This window comes from Canis aureus, chromosome 7 (assembly GCF_053574225.1).
Source record: "Canis aureus isolate CA01 chromosome 7, VMU_Caureus_v.1.0, whole genome shotgun sequence".
Lineage (NCBI taxonomy): Eukaryota > Metazoa > Chordata > Mammalia > Carnivora > Canidae > Canis > Canis aureus.
In genome coordinates, this window is record NC_135617.1 from 54,263,759 (window position 1) to 54,277,118 (window position 13,360).

At 37.3% G+C, this 13,360-nt stretch overlaps 1 pseudogene; it reads right to left on the reverse strand.

Annotated features, from left to right (window-relative positions):
* Positions 1 to 11,307: 11,307 nt before the first annotated feature.
* LOC144316722 (ornithine decarboxylase pseudogene) lies at positions 11,308 to 12,889 on the reverse strand (annotated as a pseudogene).
* Between the last annotated feature and the right edge of the window lie 471 nt (positions 12,890 to 13,360).

Here is a 13,360-nt window from a genome sequence, read left to right on the forward strand (position 1 = left end):
AACAGTTGCCAGATTCCATGGCTTGCAATGTATTGTTTTTATCCAAGTCAAGAAATGGCAGAAAGAGCTGGAAATTGTGCAGCACTCCTAGGACAAGTGACCTCTCTGTCCTTGATGGCGGTGACCCTGTCTAGCAGTCAGCCAACACCTTCAAAATGAAGGTGTTACAAAATATTTGTAACTCAAATTAAAATGACTTAGGGGGTGCCTGGGTGGCTCAATTGGTTAAGCATCTGACTCTTGATTTTGGCTCAGGTCATGATCTTGGGGTCCTGGTATCCAGCCCAGAATCTAGCTCCCCACTTAGCAGGGAGTCTGCTTCTTCCCCTCCTCTCTCCTCCCTGCCTCCATGCTCTCTTTCTCAAATAAATGAATAAATAAATCTTTCAAAAAAGTGAAATGGCTTCAATGGCTCCCACATTTTCTTAATCATAATATTCAACTTTCTTAGGCTTCAACTCCTGGCAAACTTCTCTCCATCTTCTTTTTTTTCCAGTCATGCTGAACTTCTTATACTTCTCATTGGCCACATTCTCAGGTGTCTAATTCTATTCACTTGTTCTTTTGTTAGTTCTCTATTATTTCCTTCTTAGTTGGCTCACCTCGGGTCATCCTTCAGAACTAACTTTGTCCATTAGAGACTTTATGAGGCCTTTCTTGGAGCCACCAGTTTTTAAGAGCTGGTCCAACACACTCATCTCCTGTATTTACTTGGCTCTTGGCGTTTATAATGATTTTCCCCATTAGAGGGTGAGTTCTTCAAAAACAGATTTTTGTATCTTACCATTGCATTCATCATGTGAAGTTGGGGCTGGTTCTTTTAATAAGACTCTTTGTATATTAGGACCGGAAGCCCACTCAGGCTTACTCAAGTGAGGTGGGATTGATTACAAGGATATGAGATAGTCCACAGACATTGGAAATAGCACATACCCCTACCTCACAGGAATGGAATTGGAAAGAAATCTATTCTCTCTCTTTTTTTTCTCCCTCTCTCTCATTTGGTGAATTACTTTGCATCTTGCACTGAATTTCCAAGTGACACATGAATATGGTCTTATCTTTGCTTTCTCTCTCCCTCCTTTAGATGAACACATAGAAGAATCTGTTGCTTTTGCCCAAAGCCCCTTCCCCTTAATAATGGAGCTCTACTTTTTCTTTTTGGTCAACTTTTTGCCTCCTGAAAATAGTGAATATCCTCTCGTTTTATACCAGGGATTGGCCTGTGACTCAAACTAGACCATAATATTCTATTTTTTTAAGGATCTGAATTTGGAGTGACACTCTAAATGTGGTTAAAATTATATATATATATATTTCAATATATATAAGCATATATATATATACGTTTAATATTTTTCTTCTAGAGAGGAAGAGAGGAGGGGGAAGGGGCAGAGGAAGAGAGAGAATTTTAAGCAGGATCTACACCCTGCACAGAGCCTAAAGCACAGCTCAATCTCACTTTTGTGAGATCATGACTGGAACTGAAATCAAGAGTGGGACATGTAACCAACTGAACCACCCAGGCACCCCTCTGATAATACTGTTGTAGGGAGACCTGAGTCCTTATGTAGAGAAACCTCAGAGCTGCTTCAATTCTTTTTTTTTTTTTTGATTATGTGAAGTAACCAGTTCCCTCACAACAAATTCTCTTTTGACATATAAATTAGTCAGTTTCTGTGGTTAACAACCATAGAGTATTTAATGATACTCCAGTTTTCTTGCACATGGCCAAAACCACAAGCTCATTACCTTCCAAGGCTCTTTGCTCAAATTCCAGTAAGAAATCTAGTTGCTTGTTATGAGTGTATTGATTGTCCTTAGTTTAGGTATGCATATTTGTTCCTATTAACTGTGGCCAGGTGTGGTGAGGCCCCACTACAAAAATGTGGCTTCCTTGGGCTACTCCTGAAACTAGGGCAATGGACAAGAGTAGATAACTATGACAATATGAGTCTTGAGCTGTGTGTACTACTTTGGCACATAGACCTGTTGACTCCTCTTTCTTGTATCCTCTAAAGTCTCTTTCCATGACCTGAAGGCCACTAGTCAGATAGGTGATATATGTAGATGTACAAAGAGTGACTTATGGATTCAGTTTATTTACTTATATTCTGGGGCCAGAATGCCTGAGTCTGAATCTGGTCTACCACTCAAAAGCTGTGTGACTTTGGAAAATTATTTAACTCCTTTGAGTCTCAATTTTCTCATCTCTAAAATGAAGATAATAAAATTACTTGATTGTGTGAGAATCAAATAAATGACTATAAACTGTTTAAAACAGTGCCTAATAAGGGCACCTGGGTGACTTAGTTGGTTAAGGAACTGCCTTTGGCTCAGGTCATAATCCTGGAGTCCTGGGATCGAGCACCCAGTTGGGCTCCCTGTTCAGCAGGGAGTCTGCTTGTCCTCTCCCACTGACCCTCCCCCTCCTCATGGTTTTGACCCCTCTCTCTCAAATAAATAAATAAATAAAAATCTTTAAAAAAAACCCCAATGCCTGATGAATAGTAGTTTCGAATGGATGTTAGCTACTATTAGTGATTATTTTTGCTATTACTATGTTTGTGATGACATCATTGGGAGAAAGAGCTGGAGTGGATTTTGTGCACTCTTGTGAGCTTCATATTGGGGACAAAGAGGAATTTGAAGGTGTTTTAGTTGAATAATTAATTTGTGTGCAGTTTTCTTCATTATGATGTCATAGCATCAGGAAGAATTCTGTAACTGGGGCACAGGAGCACTATTTTCTCGAACTGTTTTTAGTCATATTTTGGCCCCAAATGTCAGACTCCAGCTCTTCTCTGCATTACTCCATTCTTATGATTTCAAGAATGTAGAATCTTCAGTTTCTTCTACCATGTTTTACTTGTGTCTTCACGTAACTTACGCATTATAACAACATATAGCATGTATAATATTTCTATTAAAATGATACTTTCCAAAAAATAAGCCACATATTTTGGCCCATATCATCTTTGAACTCATATTTTATGTTTATTATTAATCCTTTATTTTTCCTCATCCAGTTTCATGGAAATAATTAATTATTTAAAATATTGTGTGTAGTTAAGGTATACAACATGATTTGATCTACATACACCCAGCGAAATGATTATTATATTCAAGCTAATTAACATGTCACTTCATGTGGTTACCATTTTTTTTTTTGTCACCATGTTGTACAATAGTTCTCTAGACTTATTCATCCTACGTTCCCACCCCATCCCGGTCCCTCATAATCATTATCATCATTCTACTCTCTGCTTCTGAGTTTGAATTTTGTTTTTCTTTTAAAGATTCTACATACAAGTAAGATCACATCATATTTGTCTTTCTCCGGCTTATCTCACTTACCATAAATCCTTCCAGATTCATCCAAATTGTCACAAATGGCAGGATTTCCTTCTTTCTCATGGCTGAACTATATTCCATCATATATATATATATATTCCCCCCCCCCCCCCCACAATCACCACTTTATTATGTGGCAGCCACACACTGCCAGCCCCTGCTTTTCCCATTTCATTCTCCACTCATCCGGGGCTCAACCGGCCTTTTTCATGTTTGAGTATCAGATGCCAATGTCCACTAAGGCCTCCTAATCCCTTTTTTCTTGAGTGTAGAGCTGGGCTTATTATAATTTGAGCCTTAAGAACTGATACTTGTCTTCTAATTGGGGATGGTGATATATATATCTTATATATATATATATATATATATATATATATATATATATATATATATATCTGCCAACTCCAGATATTGCATGCCTAAGCAGTGACTGTTTTGGGTTGTATATGCAGAGAAACCTAATCACAATACACGGAGCTCTACTTCACACTTGCCCTTTGGTTTTTGCCTCCCATTTCAATGAAAGCTTATCTTCCTTTGTCTACACCCAGGTCCTCCACTTGAATTTAAAAGAGTTTGAATTTAAAAGAATTTAAAATAAAATAAAAAATAAAAAGTCAAACTGTTCCTATTTCCAGAAGACATGGTACTAGAAACATGAAACCCTCGAGGCTCCACCAGAACTGTTAGAGCTAATGAGTGACATCACTTGGGGACACAAAATGAACATAGAAAGATTGGTAGCCTTTCTGTGTACCAACAATGAACACTCAGAAAGGAAATTAAGAAAATGACTCCATTCTCAGTAGCATCAAAAAGAACAAAATAATGAGACTGCACCAAGGCAGTGAAAGGCTGGTACACTGAAAACCGGATGACTTTGGGAAGACATCCTGGGCTCATGGAGTAGGAGCCTTCATCTTGTTAAAATGTCAATAGTACCTGAAGCAACTCTCACTCTCAATGGAAAAAATATATATTTTATATATATATATTTATATATATATACCTTTCTCCAGCTTATCTGACACTGAGTTGTTTCCATATCTTGGCTACTATGAATGATGTTGTGATGAACACGGGAGTGCAGATATCTCTGTGAGACACTGATTTCATTTCCTTTGGATATACACTTAGAAGTGGGATTACTGAATCACATGGTAGTAGTCCTAGTTCTGATTTTTTAAAGGAATCTCCATACTTTCCATAATTTTCATTCTCACCAACAGTGTACAAGGGTATGGAATTTCTTTTTGGTCAATACTACTCATTGTGATGCTTATATAATGAATCAACTTGGAATTTCCCATCATGTTTCTCTTCTCCCTGCTATAAGTCCATTAAAATTCTTGCATCTCTCAAGTGTTCGTGCTTTTCAGTACTTTTCCACCTTACACATTTGGTTTCCCCCTCCTGGAATGCCATATTCCATCCACCTTCTCCCTGGCCATCTCAGATTTACTCTTTAAGACTAGAATCCAATGTTGTTTCTCTCCAAATACTAAAAGTCATTCTTAAGAGGCCACATTCCCACTTTTGTAATGAATTTGGTGATTTTGAATCATAGTAAATGATCAAAGTCATCTGTGAGGTATGTTGCTTCAATTACTGTGTTAAAATATTGAAATTTGTATATGAAATTTTTAACACAGAACTTACTTTCCACTCTTTGCCCTCTTTTCATTTATGGGTAATGGAAGTGATGCTTTAAGTTACCCTTGTACCAGATGGACTCTTTCTACAACCTGGATGGCTACATGAACAGAAAAGTGTAGATAAATGCCAAAGCACATGGCCTTACATGGATCCTGCCATTGCAAGGGTAATGTCATTGCCATTCCTAGGACTAAATGCAGGTCAGCTCTGCAAGGCATTATAGGAAATGCCACTGCTGCCTAATTCTTTGGAATTTAGTATTCCTCATGTTTTTAAAGATCTTAATACACACCATGCTATTTCCAGAAATTCATGGTTTTACTTCTGTTGTTTCCTTTGCTTAGAATGACTTTCTCATTCTTTATCCCCTAAAAACTCATCTTTGAGTCTGTGAAGTACCCAACTCAGCTTCCATCAGCAAAAGAAAATCAGTCCCATATAGCCCAGGTTTGTCTATATGCTATTTTTTGAACTATGCACCTTGGCATAGTCTCATTATTGAGATTATCAATTTACAAAAAGAAAAATTCTATTTATTTTCTTGTGTGGGTCTCTTACTCATTTCTCTTCAAGACCCATTGAAGGAAAGGGACATTTATAAGGTAAGAGCAGGAAATCTGAAAGGGGTGAACAACACAAAGATGGATGCATGGTCCTGGAAAGGAGCCTTCACATGTGTGCATGCGTTTCCCGATGAGGTGGAGAACTGAGGATCTATGCTTGCACATATCTGCCTTCTCTCTAGTGAGAAAGATGGAAGCTGACATCTCAGGGCAATTCTTTGTCAGAAATATACATCTGCATGAAGAGAAGAGAGTTAAAAATTTAATCTGCAAAGCTATTTAGAGAGTGGATAGGCCTTGACAGGCCTCCCAAATGTATTACAAGAACAAGAAGAGTGGAGTTATGAAAAAAAAAAGCTGTTGCAGCAAACAGAATGAAACTAAGCTCTCTTGACAGAATCAGTTTGCCAAATGACTTTAAAATCGCACTTGTCCTTTTTTTTTTTCTTAAATATACTCTAATTTAAATGTCTAAGAGAAACTTTCAGAATGTATGTGGTACATTAAGGAACTCTAAGGTAAAGATACCACTGTAATATACATTATGTTGTTTGGGAGAAGGATGTGTGAAACAAAATTAAAACCTGTCAAACCACTAACCAGTCACAAAAATGTAATGAGGATTCTAGAGGCATCTGTGATAATTTGATAATTTTCAAACTATTACCTTCTGTTTAAAATACTGCTTAACATGCAGGAATAAACTATTGCCAGTCAACTTCCAAAAAATATGACAGTTTGATGTGACTTTGTGTTCTATGTTCATTTTCTTTTACCTACTTCTGCAGGAAGTTTACCCTTTATTCTAATCCACATTTCGTCATTGTTATAGAAAAAAGTGCTGTTCCATTTTCTGACTTATACTTAGTATTAAATTTCTTTGTCTTTTAAATTCATAGTTATTTTCCTGAATGCTAAAATAAAAAAAAAACATATGCTTTTTTTTCATCAGTAGTACTTGTGGTAGATAGATCACCATTATCAAATAGTTAAGAGAGTAAAGGTATAAAATCATATGATCTTTTCAAGAGATAGAAACAATTGTGTAATAAAATTCAAGATTCACTGAATGATTTTAATGTTTCAACCAAATTCTGGACTCCATTGCTATTTTTACAGTCTTTTTTTTTTTTTTTTTAAATCTGACCAGGCTTCAGACTGGGCAAAAGCACACTACTTACTAATAGACAGGATATTGCCTATTAATATTATAGAAGTTTTTTCCATTAAACTCTTAATAACTATTGAAGCATATCTTTTAACTCCTAAGATGTAAGTCTATTTTAAAATATTGCTTTAAATCTTTAATATCTAGGACTTAACCATGGCTATCTGATTTTCTGTTAAATTATCAACTTGTAAAATATAAATACTGATTGTGTGGCTCCCAAACCCAACATAACTACTTTTCTTAACCTACCATGCTCTTTGTTAGTAGGTTCTGAGCTAGCTTGCACTCTGCTCAGATATAGCTAATTTCATGGAAGGATTCAGGTTTATTGTAGTAATTATGAAGGATGTTAAAAAATATATTCTTTCTTCTCCTTCTGAATATATGGTAGTTTTTCATTTCTCCAGAATATTTTAACTGTAGTCATGTGCCATACTTTGGCCAGTGATATATGAGCAGAAGTGATGTGTTTCGCTTCCAAGAAGAGGCCATATGAGCATGATGTCCCACATTTCCTTATACTTCTCTGAGAATGTTGGAAACATGTATTAAGATGAGTTTTATGTCAAGTTTGGCTTGTGAGCACCAAGATGAATACAGTCCTCTATCCCCCATCCCTGCTGATGATACCTGTTGGTCATTCAGCATGAAAGAAAAGTAAATGTTTGCTGTGTTAAGCCACTGAAATTTTGGAGTTTTCTGTCACAGAGAATAACTTATTCTATCTTAACGTATCATCTTTTTGGTTACATGGAATCTGACTCAGGGAGGCAAATTTTGAAAGTTAATTAGAAAGTTAATCCCTCATTAGATCTTGAATTTTGTCATCTACCTTTTCTGAATATATTGATTTTTCTCTTTTATTTTCTCAAAGTGATAAACTATATTGACTGATTTTTAACAGCTTTATTGGAGTATTGTTTACATACCATATAATTTATTTCTCTTATGTGTATAATTCAGTGATTTTTAATAAATTTACAGAGTTTTACAATCATCACCACAATCTAATTTCAGAACATTTCCATCCCCCTAAAAAGAAATCTAATGGCCATTTGCTGTTATTCCTTATTCTCACCTCTAGTCCTAGGGAACCACCAATCTGTTTCCTGTCTTTGAAGATTTGCCCTTTCTGGACATATATAAGTGAATCATACAATATGTTTGTGTTTTTGTGACTGGCTTATTTCATTTAGCATCATATCTTCAAGGTTCACCCATATTGCAGGATATATCAGTTCCTTATTCCTTTTCAAGGATGCAAAATATTCTACTGTATGGATATACCACATTCTGTTTATCCATTTACCAGTTGATGAGCATTTGAGCTGTTTCCAGTTTTTGACTATTATAAATGATGTAGTTATGACAATTTGAATACACATATTTATGTGGACAAATTTATTAATTTCTCTGCTAGATACCTAGGAGTGGAATTTTTGAGTTGTGTGATAAATGCATGTTTCGCATTTTAAGAAACTGCTAAGCAGTTTTCTGTGGTGGAGGATATACCATTTGCCTAGTTGAACAGCACTGAGGATCCACATCACTGTTAGATCCTTTGCATCTTAAAGGCATAGCATACACACACACATATATGTGTATGTATATGAAGGCATACATATACATGAAAAAATATTATATATATGAAAAAGTATTGGGGTAATATCAGAATATTCTCTTTCCTTCTTTTTAACTCATACAGACTCACGCACACATATGTTCTTCAAGAGGTATGGATACCAGTATGTTCTGTCTCATTGATCATTCCTGGTAGAAGAATAGCCATTAGACTTACCATTTGTTCCTGGGCATCTCATTTATTGAATGGAGTTATTTGTCTCTGACTCTCCTGTACTTATCTAAAGTTAGAATGCTTCTTTGCCAAGAAGGAACTGGAACTGGATCTGATAAGCTCATCACACTGTGGTATCAATTAGATTGCTCTAATGGTTAGCAGTTCGGGGTATGGCTAAAAGTTTAGGCTTTGAGGTAAGTCTGCAAAGGTTTGAAAACCTTCGTGAAGGTTCATTGATATCAGGCATGTAAAACAGTAGACACAGTGTCTGCTAGAGAGTAAATTCTCTATAAACGTTTGTTATTGTTGGTTATGAGTGGTTGCTATTCTGAATGGTGGAGTATTTTTTTGTTCTTTTTCTTTTTAATAGCTTTATTGATATACCATTTACACACTAAACATTCCCCTATTTAAAGTGTAGCATTCATTGCCTTTCATTATATTCACAGATGTGTTCAAAGTTCACAACTTTAGAACATGCCATTACCTCAAAAAGAAACTGCAAGCTCTTTATCTGGTACTCCACTATATTCCATCATACCACCAGCACTAAGTAACTACTAATCTTTCTTTTCTATTGATTTGCCTTTTCTAAATATTTCATGTGAATGGAATGGTATAAGATGTATTTTGAGACTGTTTTCTTTCATTTAGCATAATGTTTTTAAGGCTATCCATTTTTTAACATGTATCAGGACTTTGTTCCTTTTGATGGCTGAATAATATACCACTGTATGGATATACAACATTTTGGTTATTCATTCATCATGAATTGTCTCCTTTTGGCTATTATGAACAATATTGCTATTTTCTCTGTGAAATAGGTTTTCACTTTTGTCTTTTTAAGATTTTATTTATTTATTCATGAGAGACACAGAGAGGCAGAGACATAGGCAGAGAGAGAAGCAGGCCTCATGCAGGGAGCCTGATGTGGGACTTGATCTCAGGACTCCAGGATCACACCCTGGGCTGAAGGCAGATGTTCAACTGCTGAGTCACCCAGGCGTACCTGGTTTTCACTTTTTAAGAAAAGAGATTTATTTATTTATTTCGAGAGACAAAAAGAGTGTGAGAATGGGAGGAAGGGTAGAGTGAGAGGGAGAGAGAATCTCAAGCAGACTCCCCACTGAGGGCAGAGCCTGAAACCATGAATTGGATGCTCAACTGAGGTGCCCCTGTGTTTTCTCTTCTTTAGGCTAGATACCTAAGTATGACATTACTGAGTATAGTAAGTTTGTTTAATTATTTGAGGAATTGCAGACTATTTTCCAAAGCAGTTTCACCATTTTTCATTGCCACAATTATATTCAAGGGTCCTAATTTCTCCACATTGACTGTGTACAGTCTTTTCTGTTTCCTTGTTTTTTTAAAAGATTTTTAAAAATTTATTTTATTTGAGAGAGAGAGAGAATGCACGAGTGAAGGGAGGGACAGAAAGAGAGAAAGAGGATCTCAGGCAGACTCTGTGCTGGGTGCAGAGCCTGACGTGGGGCTTGATCTCATAACTCTGAGATAATAATCTGAGCCCAAACCAAGAGCCAGATCCTCAATTGACTGAGCTACCCAGGCTCCCCAGTCTCTTCTCTTTTCCTAAAAGTGAAATGGTTATAATTTAAATCTAGAAAAAATTCACAAGAACTTAAACTGAGAGAGGATATACTTAGAACTTACTGAATTTTAAGTTTCACAGAAAGTATATAAGATTAAAGACAATGGGCCAAAATTGTACCTTTATTTGGGAAGTTTTGTGCTTACAGTCATTTAGAATGATTTGATAACTATCTAGTTGTATTTGAGGGATGAGATAAACTTAGGGCTCCTCTATTCCTCTGCCATTTTATTTTTATTTTTTATTTTTAAAAGATTTTTATTTATTTATTCATGAGAGACACAGAGAGAGACAGAGACATAGGCAGAAGGAGATCCTAGGACCCTGGGAACATGACCTGAGCCAAAGGCAGACACTCAACCACTGAGCCACCCAGGTGTCCCGTCCTCTACCATTTTAACTCCTCCTCCCTGTCTATAGTCATTTAAACATGACTTATTTTATAAGATGAAATTATTTTATAGATTTTGCATAAATATTTTATTTTATATATTATTATAATGATAAGATTAATTTATAATATTAATTATAAGATGAACTTATTTTATATATTCTATATTTTATAAGATGAAATACATTTTATATATTTTTATGTATCATTTATTTTGTATATATGTTTTTTAAAGTTTTTTTAAATTTTAAGATACTTTATTTTTTAAGATTTTATTTATTTATTCATGAGAGACAGAGAGAGAGAGGCAGAGACACAGGCAGAGGGAAAAGCAGGCTCCATGCAGGGAGCCGGACATGGGACTCGATCCTGGGTCTCCAGGACCACTCCTTGGGCTGAAGGTGGCGCTAAACCGCTGAGCCACCAGGGCTGCCCAAGATACTTTATTTTAAAAACAGATCAAACTGCTAAGTTTCTGGCCCATTCTGCCAATGTACAAGCTACCAATGCTTCCTCAGCAACTGAGAGGCAGTCTTTAGTAGAATGATTGAAAAATGAATAAAAATCCAGATATAAAAAATATTCAAGTGGTTTCCAAAGGAACACAGATAAATGACCCCATCTCTTAGTCTTCCATATTATTGCATCTGTGCCAACCCTACTTAACAAATACATTAAAAATAAAAAAAAAGCTAGCAGTAATTAAGTTAAACTGTCCCCCCCCACCCCCCCCGCCAGATCCCATAATTTAAGCTAAACTCGCAGTTAATGGCTATAGGAGTGGTACCTACATGGTAATGCTAGCTGACTTAATGGCAGCAGGGACACTGCACCCCACTTCCTCTCGGTCTCCTAAGCACAGGACACAGGCACAATGCTGACATCCTGCTCGTCTACTTCCAAAGGGAAGTTGTGGTAATGGATTCGCTGCATTAGTTGCTATGTTGGCCCCAACATCACATAATAGATAGTTGGCCTCTGGAGCCTTTTGAAAATAGAAGCAATGGCAACAGTGTAAGCACTCATGTTTTCAAAGAGCATCCAATCACTCACATGCATCTTGGGCAAGTCACAGACTCCATAATGCAATTAAGGCTGTCACATATTGGTCTCCATATGTAGGTTGGATTAAACCTCTTACTTGGTTTGGGTCTCTTTTGCATAAGGGGCTTCATGTGTGCATGATCATAAAGGATGCAATTAAGTGATCCATATACCACATCATTCACGTAATACATAAAGGTTTGTTCACTTGACTCATCTTCATCATCAGAGCCTGTCTGTTCCTTTAGCACGAGTTGTTTTGGCAATGATATAAACTGTAAGCATCAAAGCTAACGCAATGTAATATCTGCTTGGCTCAGCTATGATTCTCAGTCCTGAGTCTGATGGAAAATACGTCCAGTGCTAGGTTGATAACACTGATGATCTCTTCAAATTTAAGCTTTACATCTTCAGATCCAGGAAAGCCACCACTGATATCGAGCAGATACATGTTGAAACCAACATCAGCTCCCTTGTCAAAGATGCAGCAGGTATCAGAGATGGTCTGTATGAAGGTCTCAGGATTGGTACAGCCACTTCCCGCGTGGAAGCTGACACTGATGACATCAATATATAGCTCTTCTGCCCCAAAAGAAGCCTGCTGCTTTTAAGTGTGGCACCAAATTTAACACTGAGGCTACAAACTGCTTTGAAATCATCAGTGGCAATCCGCAACACTAACTTTGCCTTTGGATGTGCTGTAGCAACTTTCATCAATTCAACTTCATGATCAAAAGTCATCATCTGGACTGCATTTATTGACAGTGTGCTTAATCTGAGATGCTGGTTTGGATTTGCATAAATAATGCCTCTTTAGAGGCACCTGGAGACTCCGTACCAATTGCATTTTAGTCTTGTTGGCAAAGTCAAATACTGTCCCAATGGCGGCTAGGGTCTTCACCATGGTTCTGTTATCATTGCATTTGGCCGCATAAAAGGCAATGAGCCGAGGAAGAGCTTTTAAACATCTCAAATGCTTCTTTAGAATGTCTCTCGGGTCTGTGACATAGAAGGCATCCTCATCATCAGGAGATGAAGCTTTATTAATTTTTTGGTCCAGAATATCCTTGGCAGTAAAAAGCCCTCACGTAGGAAATGGCAATCAAACTCTGTATCAACTAAAGTTGTTCATGGTTTCCTGATGTTTCCATGGAGAACTAAGAGATGGAATGTAAAGAAATTATTGCCAGCATTTCAGAAAGGTAATTCCTGGAAATTTCAAGTCCCATGAAGATGGTGTGTGACTTCAGTACAGTAGTGGAGATGTCCTGATAAACACAGAATTTGCTGTGTTACAGCGCATGGGTACTGCAGTCCAGCCCATGCAGAGTGCACAGGACTGTCTACTGTGCCACCACTGGGGTCAGCCTCTGCCCTCTGCCTTGCTCCCTTCCACAGAGGACCTGGGGACCCTTGGCTCCAGGTGGCACCGGAGCCCTGGCCCAGGGTGGTGGCACTGGGGTGGGTGCACTGGCCTCTTGTTCCCTCAGAACAGAACCAAGATAACTGATGCACACAAGAAATGAACCCTATCCTATTAGGCTGGGTTGTTTTTCCAGCTAAACCGAATTGGATTGCATCATGGATTTTACATTTTATATAATGTCTTTTTTTATTTAATTTTTTAAGGTTTTATTCATGAGAGAGATTGAGAGAGAGAGAGAGAGAAGCAGAGGCAGAGGGAGAGGCAGGCTTCCCGCGGAGCAGGAAGGCCCAAGGCGGACTGGATCCCAAAACGCTGGGATTATGACCTGAGCCACTCAGGCTCCATATG